The 13,412-nt window shown below is 41.0% G+C and overlaps 1 protein-coding gene across 1 annotated transcript in view; it reads left to right on the top strand.

Annotated features, from left to right (window-relative positions):
• The window catches only part of megf6 (multiple EGF like domains 6), a 360,806-nt gene that overhangs the window by 177,189 nt on the left and 170,205 nt on the right, over positions 1-13,412 (top strand). The gene's annotated exons all lie outside the window — the stretch shown is intronic.

Here is a 13,412-nt window from a genome sequence, read left to right as displayed (position 1 = left end):
TATATTTACCTTGATAATACTCTCTGATACATCCTCTTTATCAGTTAATACTTCTCTGCTTCCCATTGCTAGTTTTTCTCCTCTGCACTTTGAATTTCCCCTCAGGTTCCCATCCACCTGCCAATCTAGTTTAAACCCTCTCCAACAGCACTAGCAAACCTCCCCATGAGGACATTAGTCCCTGTCCTGTTAAAGTGTAACCCATCCTTCTTGTACAGGTCCCAACTGCCCCAGAACTGGTCCCAATGCCCCAGAAATCTAAAGCCCTCTCTCCTACTCCATTTCTCCAGCCATATAGCCATATGTTGAACTGCTCAATCTTCCTATTCTTATGCTCACTAGCACATGACACTGGGAATAATTCTGGGATTACTGCTCTTGAGGTCCTAAAATTTGCTTTCGGGACTCCATCCCTTTTCCTGCCTATGTCATTGGTCCCAATATGGACTATGATCTCTGGCTGTTCACCGTCCCCCAAAAGAATGTCCTGCAGCCTCTTGTGACATCCTTGACCCTGGCACCAGTGGGGGCAACATACCATCCTGGAGTCACATCTATGGCTGCAGAAATTCCTGTCTGCTCCCCTAACAATGGAATCCCCTACCACTAAAGTGCTTCCACTCTTCCTCCTCCCCTCCTCTGGAGCTGAGCTACCTATAGTGCCATAAACTTTGTTCTTGCTGCAGTCCTCTGAGGAACCATCTCACTCACCAGTATCCAAAATGGAAAGCAGTTAGAGAGCGAGAAGCATGATTTCTACCCCCTTGTATTTTATTCCTCCAGATATAAAGACCAACATTCCATTAGCCTTTTTGATTATTTTTTGTACTTATTGATAACATTTTAATGATTTATGTACCTGGACCTTTAAGTCAGTTTAAGCATCGTTGTAAATTGCAAGTCTTTAAATAAAGTTTATGGAAATGTGGAGCTTACCTTTTATTCTATTTCTTTCCCTGTGCATTTTATTATCACTGAACAGTTTTGGTCATAAAACTTGTACCCTGAGCTTACCTGCTACTATTATATCAATTATCTTTCCCCATCTCCCTTATTGTCAACATTACTAGTAGGTAATGTTTAAAAATTGCAGTCGAGTTGATGAGGTCGAATGCTGATTGCAGTAGCATTTATTACATTAGAAATCTCGCCTCTGAATCATAAGGTCCCACTCCAGAGAGTTGAGCAGAAATCTAGACTGACACTGCACTGCCAGAGACACCATCTTTCAGATGAAATGTCAAACCATGGCCCTGCTTAATCTCAGATGGATGCAAAAAATATTTTGGCACTATTTCACAGAAGAATAGGAGAGTTTTCCCTGGTGTCCTGCCAATATTTGTTGCTCATCCAAAGCCACCAAAACCATACTATCTGGTCATGTCAATTCTGTCTTTGTGGGACCTTGCTGTGCTCAAATTGCGGCTGCATTAGCAGATTATAACACTCTACTTCAGATTGACTGTTAAATGCTTTGAGATGTCCTGAGTTGTGAAAAATGCTTTATGAAAGCAAGTATTTCTTAATATTAGCAATTCCTCTTGCTGGAAACAGTGGTGCCAAATCAACTCAAGTTTTAAAAACTTTGTGCTGGTTGAATACACAGCAGCTCTGTCTGCCTCTGAATGTATAAATCACTGCTCACATTGTTTGACTAATTTAATACATAACTGAGTCTTAGACCTATGATTTACTTTTACTTCGGCAGTTATGGGCTGTAGACTTCATGATGAAATACAAGGCAGCTTGACTTTCTTTATGTTAGCAGCAAAGATCTCACTGAAAGCTGAAAGTTGAAAGGGTCCAGCTATCAATTCTCAACTGTGTTGAGATTACAGAAACGTGGACTGGAATTGATTATGACATTTGCCTTTAATTTTTCATTTTGTGAACTGTTCTTGTGATTAAGATGAAGAATGCCTGAGCAACAGAACATTTTTTCTTCATCTTCAACAGTCACGCCTTCCATGCTAAACTATGCCCCCTCCACCCCCAATGCCCATCATACTCTCCATGCCGACCTAACCTATGCCTGTCTACCCATTATTCATACACCATACCAACCTATGGCCCTCCACCCACCCCATGACCTTTATAGCTTCTATGCCAACTTAGTGCCAACCCATGACCCCAACCCACCACCCTTGATCCTTACAGCCTCCATGCCAGCTCAACCAGTATCTGCAATGACAGATCTTAGGGCCCATGCTGAGATTAAATAAAGTTCTTAAGTGTCTATTGATGAATTCACAAGTTTTAAAAAGAAGCTTTCATTGATTAAAAACCTATTCACTATATTTAACTTACTTCAGATACTTAATCCCTTATAACAACAAGCATTTGTATTCATAGTGCCACTTCAACTTGATAAACCCTTGGAGCTGTCAATCAAACTGAAGAGACAGGCACCCCTCTGTGGTAATGATAGGTTGTGAACTCAGTGACACAGCTCCAAGCCCTGTGGAAAGCTCTGCACAAAGTTGGTGCTGGACTCTTTCACGCTCCTTGAAATTGAATGCAGGCTTTCTGGCAGTCCTGCCAATACACTAAGTCTCTTCTATAATGATAACCCTCAGGTTTCTGTCAACACAGTGAAATGGAAAGCACTGATTTTTTTTAACACTCTGGTTAGCTTTTTCAGACATTTAAGTGGCAGGAGATTTAAATGACTTGACAGCTTGACAGTTCCAGTGAGATTGACAGTTACAATGGATAGAATCTTCCATTCTGGAGTCTGCGTTTGGTTGCAGGCATGGAAGTGGCAGTGATTTCTGCTGGATGGGGTTGGGAGGTGGTGATATAGGGGCAGGATGGATGACCATGCACGATCTTGCACTGTTCAGCTCATTGAATATACATCCCTAAGGAGCTTGCTGACTCTTAAGGCAGGAGAAAGCTGGAAGTCACCAACCCTGCTGTTACCTCATGGGATCAAAGTTCCTGATGCCATATTTAAAGGGCACCTGGAGACCCTGCACTACCCGCTCTGCCTTTGCCTGGCCACTTCTTCACTCTTTCCCGCTTCCTCCCTTCCTTGTAAAAGCCTTGCTTTAGACATTCCACTAGCCAAAATCAGATCAGCTTGAAGGCAGATGCACTTTAACATGGCAGTGCCTCCATAAACCACAAATGTATAAAGTGCCCCTGTTCCCATTCGCTGCAAAAATGGTGGGGGCTGGGTTTGGGGATGGGACTCCTGGATCTGGGCCTTGGCACCATTTTTGCAAAAGTGCAGAGCCTCTCCACCTGCACAAAAATTCAGATCTGTGTGTATGTTGGCCATAGAATCAGCTTTATGTTAACAGTAACAATAATAACATAATCTTGCATTCAATTGATGCCTTTAGTGTAGCAAAATTGTCCACGGCACTTCCTAGGGATGTTATCAAATACAATTGGACACTGAGACACATACGGAGATATTAGGACATTTACCCAAAAGGAGAGAGATAGATAGGAGACATTGGTACTGTAGTTGAAGGAATGATGATATTAGCAAATATAATGCTGTCTTCTTGGCTAAAATGTACTTCACTCCAAGCCTGCAGCTGGTTCTCCTCAGTGACCCAGATCTAGCTCAGTTTAGACTTCCAATATACAACCTCTAGCTATGAAAATACACTGTCCTCACCCCCTCCCCAGTCACATGTGGTGGAGTGATTTGAGATATGCCGAAGTAAACAATTGTGTTATCATTCAATAAATATGAGGTGATTATTTCACAACAGCTAATCTTTCAGTCAGGATGTCAATGTGCCAAATACACAGACTACAGTGCCTGTTAATATGCATCATAAAGCACACTGTCAGAAGGAAAAGAGACCCAGAGCAGAATAAAAATGAGTTCATGAACTCAACAGCATACATGAATAATGGAATCATGAGAAGCTCTAATTTACGATTTATGGTGACGTTTAGAGGATGGTTCTAAACATATGTGGCTCATGAAATCACAGCATTGCAACCACTGCCTACTATCCATTATTCTGTATGCAAAATATTGGATGAATGATTTGGAGTTTTTAATCTCCGTTTTCAGGCAGTTATGACAAAGGGGCTACAGTTCTGGTATAGTGTTGTTGCTCCTCAGACAGGAGGGACAGGATTTTCCCTCCACTGGGGGCGAGTTAAGGAGCGGGTGCATGGAGGCGTGCCTCTGATTGGCACCCCCAATTGGGGGCGCACCACTATTTTACATGGGCCAATTAAGGAAGCATTGTGTGCACCCTGTGTGGGCGAGGGGAATCCCTAAAATCAAGAGTGTGCTCTTTCTCGCATGCGCACAAAAGAACGCATTCATCTCCCTGAGGCTAAGTGCTGCCTCAGGGAGATCAGCTGCACATTGAAAAATATTAAAAATAGAAAAAAAAATCCCTGACATTCCCCTCATGTGACACTGTCACGAGTTGGGACATGTCCTTAACTTTTAAAACATCTTTAATTAAATTTTTAAAAACCTACATGAAAGCTCATCCTGCCCTGGAGAAGGTTTCATACTTTCTCTAATGCCCGCCAGGGCTCCTAGCCTGCCCGCCAACCTTAAGCTTGGATGGGCAGGTCCATTAATTACTTTGGTGACTCTGTCAATGGCCTCAATCGGCCATTGACAGGTCGACGGGCGCACAGCTGATTTTGCTGCACCCCCACCTACTTGAAAATTTAAATGGGGCGCAGTGACATTGGGAGTTCTGCCTGATGTCACCACACATGATTTTATGTGTTGGTGAGCACCCCCTCCCCCCAGCTCGCCAACCGGGAAATCCTTCCTATTGCTGACCTCACAACAGTGTAAGATCTAACTAATTTCACCTTTAGTGTGACACTGTTGGTATGTAAAGGGTAACATGATAAGTGTGCAAGGTTCAAGTTATCCTGAGCAGCAGCTCTTCAAAGCCCACTCCTGTCCCTGTGTTCCTTCCGCCGAGCAGATGGAGAAATGGCTGCAAGAAGAAAAGTCTTTGTTGAAGCAGCAGATGACCTGGAATGGCTAAACTACCTATGATTCTCTGCAGTTCAGCCAGCTGACCATGTAGCACTCTGAAGATCGTGCTCTTCTCCACAAGGTGCCCCATACTGCACAGACTGCTTGGAAAGCTTTCAGATAATCCATGAACTGCTGAGTTTGAGTTACTAACAGCCTTTAGAGACAAGTCCAATAAGGTCCAAGCCCCTGGACCTAGCAACTACAGTAGCCCTTAAGATAATCTTTCCAGTCCCACAAGTTGAGATCCTCACCCCATTTCCTACAGGGGAGTCCCTCAGAAGAAGTAAATGTTTAAGGTGTAGAAGATACACGTCATTCACTTCCCGAAAGGGCAAAGTAGGAGAAAACACAACTGCACCATTAGGGAAAATATAATTTGGCTTTACATTATGACAGTTCATTTGTAATAAGGTGGAGCAAGATGGTGGTAGAGTTATATTTATAAAGACTAGTGTAGGGTTAGACTGTGCAGTGATTTTGTTTGACCTGGGCAGCACACATTCATGTGCATGACTCAATAACCAAGGTCATATCCTAATAGTACGTTCCTGGAGTGAGATCTTTGCTGTTCATGGAGCAGGCAAGGTGCACCATATTAGCCACTTTAAAGGCTGTGGATTAGAAACAGGCTGATATGCTCCTGACTATCGTTTGGGCAAGTGTTTTGAGACATTAGTCTCAAGATAGCTCATAGTAACTCCAACTGCTCTTGTGGAGAATTGGAAACACTGGAATTGCATAAAACCACAAGCTATTTCATTCAGAGCCACAGGTCCAAGAGCCCTTCCAGGGGTTGCGCCACTATGAGTGGAGGCATTTGCGGCCACAGTTATTTCAGTACTTGGCAGAGAGTTCTGCTTCTTGCTAAGCTTGTATCTTGTAATATATTGCCAGCGGCACATTCATTTTCAGGATTAGGAAATAAGGTGACACTGCTTTACAGGCAACTAAAATTAGGCGTGTGGCAGCTGCTCTGCTGCTTTGCTGAATGTTCCAGATGTTGAATATGTTATAGCTGCTTTGTCTTGCGACATAAGGGGCTAGGTTCTCAGATGACATTGATCTCCGTAACATGACCTAATCAGGGACAGTCAGCTTAGATTCCTGAAAGGAAGATTGTGCTTGAATAAATTTATAGAATTGTTTGAAAAAAGAACAGAACAGATAGAGGAAAGAAGGACTATGGACTTAAGAATTCAATAAGGCATCACTATGTGTATGCCTATGTTTATGCTCTTATGCATTCTGTGAAGTGGATAACATGCCATGGAGCTAAGGATCATTCGCCATAACCATAACACTATAAGTCCTTTGATACGAGGCCACAACTAAAACATTTAGTCCTTTGGGTCAAAATTGACGGAGAGGATGCATTTACTAGACCGCTCCCTCTATTTGAGTGCATCAGAGCCATTACTGTTACTACCCTGATCCTGTTGTCACCTTCCACCTACTGGTCCCAGGGAGTGATAGTAAGATGTGGATGTGGATAGAGAATCAGTTGGAAATCTGGCCCAGTACTCATTGTTTATATTGCAGTGTGTGTGAAAGGAGCAGCCTGTTGTGTGCTGGTCAGGGCGGGATCATGGAAGAAAATCCAATCCCCACGATGTTGGCCAATATCTAGCCCTCAACTAAAACCAGTTTATCTGGAGACTGATTCCATTATCTTCATGGGACGTTGCTATTTGTTTACCTACCAACAGTGACTACGCTGTTAATCAATTAATTAACCCAAGAGCATAAAAGATGCTATGTAAACACAACTTTATTCTTTTAATCTAAGCTGTGCACTTTGAAGAGCAAACTGAAGTATCATTCTTCCTTGTGACATTCAAGGCTATGGGCCAAGTGCTGGTAAATGGGGTTAGGTAGGTAGGTCAGGTGTTTCTCATGTGTCGGTGCAGACTCGATGGGCCGAAGGACCTCTTCTGCACTGTGTGATTCTGTGATTCTTTGACTTGTCTGATTGACACAGGCAATTTGTAGAATGGACATTTTCAGTAGAAACCAGCTTTATACTGTCCAAATTCATTTCATGTAGGACTTTTGTAGCTGGCAAAATAAGGGGACTTCTACCCACCATTCTGAGCTGTGTTTGAACTTGGGTTCACAGTTTTAACCAATTAATTTGCACAGGTCCTGTTTCTGTTCAGTGTCTAAGAATGTAGTCAATTTTTTGTATTGCTTATGATTTTGCAGTTGACACTTCATTGTCACTGTTGTAAATTTCTGTTAATTTTCCATCCATATAATGTCTAGACAGTGTGAATATCACAGTGCTAACTCTTTAAGCATTTTAAAATAGTCCTGTTATTAGAAATATAAAACAGGCTTTCAAATCAATTCTTTTGTGGGTTGCAGCATTCTTCATATAGACTCCCGCTCACAGTATAATGATAGTGTTTCAAATGTGAAAAATCAGTTGTGTGTTTTATAGGGGTCCTGGGATTGATGAAACCCTTCTATAAGAAATAGTAAAAAGTGTAGTGAATATAAAACCAGATTGAAGGCTGAGCTGCATATTTTATGCTGTGTTTAAAATGTCTAAGCAATTTCTTTTGAATAGTTTGTAAACATATCAAGTAAAAGGTGATAGTTCACTTGCCTTATTGGTATGTCTGTATGTCAAACCTTGTATGCCCTCAGTTCATATTTGCTGAAGGGGATAATTCCCTGCTGTCTGGCACTGTATATCACCAGAAGTCAACCATGCAGCTCCAGATCCAAAAGAATGCTGCCCTTTACCAATTGCACAACCATAGAGACTTACATCACAGAAAGAAGCCATTCAGCTCATCCTGCCTGCCAGCTCCTTTGCTCAAGCAGTTCAAAGCTAATCCCACACCCTGCTCCCTCTCCCCATCGTCCTGTATCTTCCCCTGTTTTATGGAACTATTCTAATTTCTCCTCACAACATTCAATGTTCTCTGCTTCAACCATTCCCTGTGGCAAAGCATTCCATGCTCCAGCTACCCTCAGCATGATGATTTCTTTTTCTAACCTCTATCCTCACTCACATAGTGGCAATTTTAAATTGATGACCCCCCTCAACATACTCCCCAACTGGAGACCACAAAAGAAGTGTCAAATAATGTGCAATTATTAGGTAGACAAGGAATGAAAATTAATGCTGATAATTGTTTATGAAATAGTTATTGAGAAAACAGTTCAGCAAAAGTATCAACATCAGCATTTCTTTAGCTTTATATTCAAAGCTGTATCGTAACTGGAACAATAACAGTAATAGAAGTCATAAAATAATTCACTCAGTATCGTATAGATTCATATAGCCTCAGGACTAAAATCTTGTGGTGTTCTGCCAAAATCTTTGTTTTGGTCAAGGGAGTTGTGAGTTCATTCTGTTGGAATCTTAATTTTCTATGTCAGGAGCAGCTCCCCTGCAGTTAGACGGTTGATTTAAAAAAGATGCTTACTATGCACTGTGCAATTACATGTGGAAGTAGGGAACATTAGTTCCGCAAGATTGAAGCAGTAGCAAATAGACCATGTTTGTACATCTAGATATTCTCTACAAGTACGGAGATAGTGTGTTTCCAAGACCATAAAAATGAGTAAGCTGGAAGTCTTCCCAGCTGCTGAAAGCTAGCAAGACATTCAAAACAACTTGCATCACTGTAGGCATGTTGATATGCCCTGTCCCATGTGGTTTATTATGGTAGAATAAATAGGGCACCTACTTGGGCAGGACACAGCACCTTAGACAAAGCGCAGTGTGGCATTACTGGGCAAACAAATACTGTTTGGTTGTCAGAAAAGAACAGTGCAAAACTGCCCATCACTAAATTTGTTTCAGAAAATAAATTCTACCCATTCCATTGGGCTGTTTGAGTATTGACGAGAACTTGGTTTTGGGGTTATATTAATATAAATTTGCAAAATCTTCAATTTAACACCCCAAATGTCCAGAGATAATCCTGTTAATATAGTCTACTTTTCCTCATTGAAAAGCAAAATACTGCGGATGCTGGATACCTGAAATAAAAACAGAAAATACTGGAAGCACTCAGCAAGTCTGGCAGCATCTATTTAGTGAGAAACAGAGTTAACCTTTCGAAAGCTTATCGCCCTGAAACATTCATTTGTTTTTCTCTCTCCACAGATGCTGCCTGTTCTGAGTGCACCAGCATTTTCTGTTTTATCATTTTGTTCAAAGTTGCTTCATATAATGTATTGATAATTTGAACTTTTCATGCATTAAGTTCCCACGTTGCTGTGTTACTTATATTTCTTAGTTCAAATTTTTTCAAAAAAAAATCACATTTCTTAGAGCTAAAATGATTTTCGGGAGTAAGCTGTGACCAAATTAGAGAGGCTCCCTGGATTGTTACTTCAATTATTTCTCACCAATTTTCTTTTCTCCTCTGATAGAAACTTGGATTTGTGCTCAGATACAGGGGTGCTAGCAAATCCACCATCTGCTCCCCCATCCCTTTCTAATGTGGACGTGAGATAGTGAGCATCAGCAGTTTGTTAGAATGTGAGGGCGTCACAACTCAGGCTGATCCAGTCTTCATCTGATCTCAGCCCCCTTCCTCAGGAATTACTGAGTCATGATCAGGAGTGAGAAATATATTTGTTTGATCCCAAAAGCAGTGACGCTGGTAGGAGGACTCCACACAGACCAGGAATTAAAGCTGGAGCCAACCTAGCCTGTTTGGCTCAGTTGAATTTTGGTTGGATTCTTTACCAGTCGAGTCATTGGATACAAGTCAGTTTAGTAGCGACTGACCAGGTGCAAATTTAAGAGTTGTGTTAATCTGTGGCGAAATGAGAGTAATCAGACTTTGCCATTGGTGAGTCATTACAATGTCCAATATTTACAATTCCCAGGAAAAGTAAAATGGAGGCACATAATGTTGGTCTCAAGGAGATAAAGCATATAAAAATGATAATTTGGAGATTTGGAGGAATTGGGTACCTTGAACAGATACTACACCTTCCAATCTTTCCTTAACCTTCTGGATGTGTTGATTAAAAGAAAGACTTGCACTTATTTGGCATCTTTCATAATCACAGGATATCCCAAAACTCATTGCTGTGCAAGAGATGATCTAATAATGCAGCTTCTAAGTGAGATGTAGTTTGGCCTCTCATTCACAACTGACTATGAAATGAAGGAGGTTGTGTAAAGTGCATATCCAATAGAGCCATTAGTGCGACAGCCACTCAGGAAGGATGCAACACTTCATCCAGCAATTATTACTGGGTGTGAAGCAACATGTTCCTTTAACACTGATCTGTTTCCACTTTGTCACTTGATATGAGTAAAATGTAAATAAACAAATGATTTTAAATCATTTGGAACCAATTTTCAGTCCAGTCCTGCCCTGTTTACCTTTTGAATTGGTAAAGAATGGGATAATGGACTAATGAAAAGAGCATGAGGGCGGCCCAAGTACAGTCAGCTGACCACTAAAAGACATTGGGCTTGATATGAGGGGATTGGACTGACTCTGTGGCCATGTGTGAGGTTGCTTTGGGTGGACAGATTCTGTCTTGTGTATCAGTCCACTGATAGTTGCATCCCTGGATAAAACAATTATTTTTTTCAATCATTCAGAGACAAAGTAGCAGATGGTACTGCTGTTTAGATACACAAGAAGGAAAAATGGTAAAATAATTTGTAATGTCAAAGAATACCCAGTGGTTTTTTTTTTAAAGAATTTTTTAGTGTAGGAGAGATGTTCTTCAATAGATAGAAATGGATTAGATTCTTCATCTCATTTCTTGTCATTTACTTCCCTCATGGCTCTGCTTTTGATAGGTTTGGCAGATGTTACTTCACTTGGGTCTGGGGTTAAGTGTGTATTTTTTTAAAGTCTTTCCCTGCTGAGAAAGCTCCAAGAATCTAGAGTTTTGTAATGAAAGGAAATTGTTCTCATTTTTGAAAAGTCTAAGCATAAGCCACAAAGAATGATTAGGTGATTAGATGTCAGGTAGATTACGACATAATTCTTTCCTTCCTGTATGTCTCCTTACTGAACTTAAATATTTGAAACAAACGAATTGTTCTTTCAAATTCCTTTGTTGTTGAAAGGCAAAAGCTGTTTACAGCAAGCTTCCTTTGTCTCTAGTCTGAGACCTCAAGGTTTACATTTCCCAAAGCAAGGAGCAACTGACTCAAAGAAAGGATAAGGAAAGCACATCAGCAAATACTTAGTGGTGTTCGAGAGAGCAAAACTATAACTATCTGTGATATTGGTCAAAATGTTCAGGAGGCATGGTGCAAGGAGGCAAGGATTGTATTATATAAGTTATAACTATATTATGTTACTATATTAAAATAATATGTCACATTGTTATTATTATAATATTTCTATTATATTACCATGTTATTATAACAATTATTATAAACTATAACTATCTGTGATATTGGTCAAAATGTTAAGGAAGCATGGTGCAGGGATTGTATTATTCTGGCTAGCTTTCTTGACATGAATGTTATGAGTTGAAATGGAGGGGAAGAGAGTTGTGTTTGAGTTTTTGCTCTGCATATTTTTCTTGAGTGGAGTCTGTTGGACCACTTCTGCAGGCAAGCCTTCAGGTTTTACAAACTGTTATGTGTCTTTACCTGTTGAATATCTTAATAAGTTGTAGTGAGCCCAGGGGAATTGAACAGAAAATTTCTGCTACCGTATTTTGACTTCATGCTTATCATATCATTGTCCTCAACTGTAGACGGTGGTCTTACTAGCTCATGACTTGGGTTATAAACTGTCAAACACATTTATAAACTTAAGTGTACAAGAGAAACACAAAACAGTTACATGCTTAAGTATCTATCAGGTTCATTAGAAAAGTAGCAGTCACATCTGCTGTGCTAAACTGAAAAGTAAACTGAACAGGACATTAGTTTCAGTTTAATGAAACAGACTGAATATTAACTTTTAAGTGGCATTTTGCAGCTGACTTATACATGAAGAGTCTTCTTAGCTTAATTACCTCTGTTGCTTTCAGATGGATAACTTAATTTTCACAACTCAGGCTGAGCAACACTTAAAAGACTAAAACAAAGGATATTTAAATTTGTGGCACCTACCCCCAAAAATAGACTATGTCAAACAATTATTTTCACAAATAAAATTTGGAAAATGCTTATATTTGTCGAGGTTTGATCCTTTTCTTAGGTATTGTAGCAAACAAAATGCATATTGTGTTGGTGTTGTATCAAAGCAAGCTGGGCAATTTTCTCTAAATGTGTCTGGTTTTTGACCCCATCTATACAATGCTAGAAAAAAAAACAACCAGTATTATGGTACATTGTAGTCAAAGTCACTTAATTTTGTCACACAGGACGTCACACATGGGGCAGAATTTTGCTGTCGGTGAGCAGGGGGCGGGCCAGCTTACCGACATGTAAAGTGACACGGGATGACGTCGGGCAGAACCCCCTGACATCATCCTGCCCCACTTAAATTTTCAGGAAGGCGGGGGCGTAGAAAAATCAGCTGCGGGCCCGCCGACCTGTCAGTGGCCACTTGAAGCCATTGACAGGATCATTTAACCAATTAAAGAGTCTGCCCGTCCAACCTTAAGGTTGGCGGGTCGGCCAGGAGCCCCGGCGGCAAATAGAGAAAACATGAAACCTCATTCAGCGGCGGGATGAGGTTTCATGTAGGTTTTAAAAATTGTAATAAAGTTATTCTGTAAATTATGAACATGTCCCAACTCATGTGACATTGTCACATGAGGGGACATGTAAGGGATTTTTCTTTTCTCTATTTTTAATAGTTTTAAAAGTCAAAGCAATCTCCCTGAGGCTGCACTTAGCCTCAGAGAGATGTGTGCTCTTTCATGAGCATGTGTGAAAGAACACACTCTCGATTTTAGGGATTCCCCCCGCCCGCACAGGGTGCACACAGCGCTTCCCAGCGGACGTCACGCTGGGCAGGCCTTAATTGACCCACTCATGTAAAATGGCGGTGCAGCCCTGATCGCTGGCGGCGATCAACTCTGCGTCCGCCGGCAATTGGGTCGGACCCGCCCACCCGACAGGCAGAAAATTCTGCCCATGGTGTTTGTTATATTGTTTGCTCCAAGTTTCAAGATAGATGTAGAATGTTTATCAACAACATTGTTATTTTAAAAGTTGTGCCTTTCGTGACTGCTCTCACATTGGACACTCCCAAATTGAACTTGTACTGTTCCCGTTCATTGAGGATTTTTGAATGTTTTTTCAATCTCTTTCCCCCTCTGCTGAAGACTGTCTCTCATGCTGTGATTCAGTTCCAGAAGCAGTGACAGCTTCCCAGTACTTTGTCCAAACAGGCATTCTCCATGTGTGAATGTGAGGAGTTCTCAACTGTGGAAGGGTCACATCTGTACTGGTCCCTGTTCTCAGCTAATGTCAATATATTTAAACTTCCCAGGACCGTTCCTGGGCCATGATCAGGAACAGGAGTTT

Source organism: Carcharodon carcharias, chromosome 2 (genome assembly GCF_017639515.1).
Source record: "Carcharodon carcharias isolate sCarCar2 chromosome 2, sCarCar2.pri, whole genome shotgun sequence".
In the NCBI taxonomy this organism is placed as follows: domain Eukaryota; kingdom Metazoa; phylum Chordata; class Chondrichthyes; order Lamniformes; family Lamnidae; genus Carcharodon; species Carcharodon carcharias.
The sequence above is the reverse complement of the archived record's forward strand: the minus strand, read 5'-3'. Positions and strand labels throughout refer to the sequence as shown.